The following is a 4,774-nucleotide window of genomic DNA, read 5'->3' as shown; positions in this document are numbered from 1 at the left end:
TATCTCATAATAACAAAAATAAATATTTAATTCTATCGCAAAAATTACTGCATTGTATATTATACTTGTAATCATTAAAATAATCAAGTGTTTTTAAATTAACTTAAAATCTGAAAAAAAAACATGATATTAATAATATTAACGATAACAACATCTAGTATAATATATCATAACATAATAACATGCAGTATATGAATAATAATAATAATCATGCAGTAAAAATATAAAGATTCTAACATGCATCAAAAAATATCGGCTAGATGTGCGACTTTAAGCAAAATAATAATTAAAAAAATACAAGCAAAATTATGTCTCATCAGATCTTGTTTCGTCAGATTTACTCTTATATTTCCATAAATTTTGTGAATTATGCAGTTCTAAATGCCTAGGATCAATTTCAAAATTGTTACATGCAATATTTTCTGCTTGAAAGCTTGACCGAACTACGCAAATTGCAGAAACACTATCGTTAGATAATCGGTTTCTTTTTTTATTTTTGACGTCTGTTACTATAGAGAAAATTCGTTCGGCCTCAGCATTAGAATGAGGAAGAGAGAGTACTACTTCGACTAATAATTTTAAATTAGGAAATATTTTTTCATCATTAAAATCTTTATATTCTACTATTTTGCCCCACATTACATCAATTTCTAAAGCAGCTAATTCATTTTTTTGTTCATCATTAAAAGTGGAAGGTAAAATTTGTCATTCAAAATCTAATTTAGTAATGTTTATGTCTTCTACAATTGTAGCAATATGAATTAAATCTTTAATTTTTGTTTTATTTTCGTCATAAAGGGTAATCTTTGGATCTAAGAAAGTTAAATATTCGAAAAGAGGATCCTTGTACGGTAAGCGTTTTAGCATTTCTCGAACTGCCGTTTTATAAAAATCTAAACATGTTAATATAATTTGTTGTCTACGTTCCAAAGGTAATGATTCTAAAAGATTCTCACATTCCAGTCCAACATGTATATTTTCGAAATGTAATAAATTTTGTTCGTCATCTACATTTAAATTACTAATATCTTTTAATGAATTTATTGTCATAAAATTTCGAGCCAATTGACGAATCAATTGCTGGCTACATTCAAATAATTTATGAATTAAAATTTTACGAGATTGAAACAAAGCATTAAAACCATTGAAAAAATTTAACACGTATTTTAAAAATAGAAAATATGCTTTGATGGTGTCATCATTTAAGTGAGATAAAATAACTTCGGCGGATTTTAATTTATCTTCAATTACTGCTAAAATAAAATAATTTTGTAACACGGTCCAATTTTGAAGAATTCTGACAACACACTTTTCTAAAACGAGCCATCTAGTATTTGATAATTTTAATAACTTATTCCTTTCCACTTCGAAAAATTCTTGAAATTCTCCTAAAATTGCACATCGTTTCGCACTGCCCGAAATATAAGTGGAAATACTTCTAATTAAATTTTCGCAAGATGAAGGCAATTTTTCGCAAGCTTTACTGGCAACAATCGCGGAGGAATGGCAAATACAATTTAACGTAACTAATCGCGGGACTTTTAATTTTAATTGTTGCATAAAAGAATTATTGCGTCCTATCATAACCGATGCATTATCACATGCCATTCCGACAATATTCTTAATTGGAATTTTTTTTTCTTCTAAAAGATTTTCAAAAACTTCGAATAGTTTGCGAGCAGAGCAATCTTTAGCATCTAAAGAAACTAATTCTAATAATTGTGTTATTACTTTTTTATTTAAAGGAGAAACATACCGAATAAGAACGCACAATAATTTTGTATCCGAAATATCTGTACTTTCGTCGATTAAAATCGAAAATCTAGAAGATTGTAAGTTATCGACAATTTTTTCAATTTCACGTTTAGCTAATATATCTTTAATGACATTTGAACATTTAGTTCGGCACATTGCAGCATCTTGTACAACCTTAGGATCTACACAAATATCTTTCATTAGTGGAATTAAGTGTTCAACAGTTTGAAAAGCAATATTATGTTCAGCATAAAATGCTGCTAATTTAATTTCAAATCGTTTGACTTTATCTTTATGTGATAATTCTGTGAATTTATTGTCACTAATTGGATCAATCGGTTTTGTAATATTTAAATTTTCGATATGTTTGACTGTCTGTGAGTGTCGAATTAAATCTGCTTTACAACATCTGATGGGTTTGTTACATGCAGTACACATTGCTGTATTTTCTTGATGGGAAGGAGCCAACCATCCCTTAAAAATATTCTCATCTAGCCATGAAGTTTGGAATTCTCTAATCTTACGTTTCTTAATTGCTCCTTTTCCAATTAAATCCATATTAAAATAAATAAATAATATACTTGCCTTAACCTACCTTAACCCTAGCCTAGCCTACGCCTATGGAGAACCGCCAAGAACTGCGCGCCAAAACATTTCTCCTACATTATCTACACCTACACCGCCTACACCAATGATAACCAATAATGTAAAGGGAAAGAAACGCAAGATTAGAGAATTCCAATCTTCATGGCTAGATCTAGATGAGAATATTTTTAAGGAATAGTTAATTGGCTCCTTACTATCAGGAAAATACAACAACGTGTACTGCAAGCAATAAACTCATCAGATGTAAAACAGGCAAAATGATATGTAAAACTGATCCTAGGCATTTAGAACTGCATAATGCACAAAATTTATGGAAATATAAGAGTAAATCTGACGAAACAAGATTTGATGAGATATAACTTTACTTTTATTTTTTTAATTATTATTTTGTTTAAAGTCACAAATCTAACCAATATTTTTTAATGCTTGTTAGAAACTTTATATTTCTATTTCATGATTATTTTTATTATTAATCATATGTTGCATGTTATGACCATTAACATTATTAATTTTGTTAGAAACTTTATATTTCTATTTCATAATTATTTTTATTATTAATCATATGTTGCATGTTATGACCATTAATATTATTAATCATTTATGTTGTTTTTAGATTTTAAGTTAATTTAAAGACACTTCAATAATTTAAATGATTAATTAACAATTTTTATTTTTATATTTAAAAGTATAATATAAAATGCAATAATTTTTGTGACATAATTATTTTGTGAAATATTTATTTTTGATATTGCGATTTGTTCGAATTTTATTTTTGCTATTATTAAATATTAGGAGCTATGCGAAGATTTTCCTCTCGCAAAAAAGAGAAATATCTGCTTATTTTACAAATATTTGTAAGATTTTTGGCAGTTTCTCTTATCCTTGTAACAAATATTGGTACGAGATTCTGCCAAATAAAATATTTTAATATAAAAAAACTGTTTCATAAATTATTTTACACCTTTCTCTTATTCTTTAGCTAATATTTTATTATTAAATACAAATTATCATATTTTTTATATGTGTAAATTTGTTTGTAAGTAATATATATAAAGTATATTATAATTTTTAAGAATTTTTAACAAATTTTACGTAGGCGCCTAATGACCCGTTTACTGGTAACGAGTACAATACTGACGCCTAGTACTTTCGACGCGCATGCGCCAGAAACGCGTCCCGTCCGGCATCACTGCCGCCGAGAATATCGCCACCATCGAGAATATCACCAACGCCACCATGACTCCCGCCGACGTTACCGCCGACGTCACCACCGACGAGGAGGGTAACGACGACCATCGACAAGCACGGTACTTATTTCGTCGAGAGTTACCGCGTTGAGAAGATCGGCGCAACTAGCCGCCAAATCAGTGACGCCGCGATATTTTTATGGAGAGACGGACAGCTCCGTCTCCTCGAGGAGTCGGCGACAATCGCGTATTTCTAGAGCCATTACGATGTCGCCAAGAGTCACCGATACAATTCCTTCGACGTTGGGTATGAGACGCCCCGCCGCGTCTTCGTCGTCGAGTCCGGAACGCCTTGCACCGTCGACTCTATCTATGCGCACCACTCGAACGGAGTGGTCTTTAGTGCAGGACACAGTCATGTTGAACCACGCCGGAGAAACATTCAACATCACAAACGTCAACAATTGGCAAACGTTGATCGACTGTAGAGGGGACATATTCTCGGACAACACTGCGACACCAGCTAAAGAACAGAATCAAACAGATTCTCAAAGGAGCGGGACCATTGAACTGCAGAGAGGCGAAAAAACGTATAAAGTTCGGATACGAGGCAAACCCATCAACATTACCATAGACAGATTGAAGCCGGCGTACACCATGGAGGATACGGTACCGACAACGAGCGAGGCACCGACAATAAGGAGCGGACGCCCAAGCAAACCTCCAGTATGCTTCAAATAGACGTAATAGCTCCACCACTACCAAGGGGGGTCCTGTCGCGATTCTTAATACCGCGCAGGAACGCCACCCGGATGGCAACCAATTGTGCGCGGAGTATGAAGGAGTTGGAACGTTGGAAGGCCTCTTAGTGGTAACGAGTGCGGCTTTCATGCTTCACATAGTCGCGGCAGCGGCGCGTCGCATGAGTGTATACAGTCGAACCTCTCAGACCGGCATCAAGTTCATCCGTTATTAGGTGGACCGTACTTAGAGTCTTATTCGCGAGGATTACGAAGAATTTGCGATCTACGTGTCCGAGCTTCTAAGGACCACGGATCTAAGGGAGACATATGGCATCAGTTACGCGCGATTCGTCGCGTGTAACCATGGTATGAGGCTCGAGAAATCGTACGCGGAGAAGTTTCTCCACAATATCGTGCGCGTCGATCACGCGCACTTGGACGTGCTCCAGGTCCATCACGCGAGCAACATCACCACCGAGGACA

Source organism: Trachymyrmex cornetzi, unplaced genomic scaffold (genome assembly GCF_001594075.2).
Source record: "Trachymyrmex cornetzi isolate Tcor2-1 unplaced genomic scaffold, Tcor1.1 scaffold454, whole genome shotgun sequence".
Taxonomy (NCBI): Eukaryota; Metazoa; Arthropoda; class Insecta; order Hymenoptera; family Formicidae; genus Trachymyrmex; species Trachymyrmex cornetzi.
The sequence above is the reverse complement of the archived record's forward strand: the minus strand, read 5'-3'. Positions refer to the sequence as shown.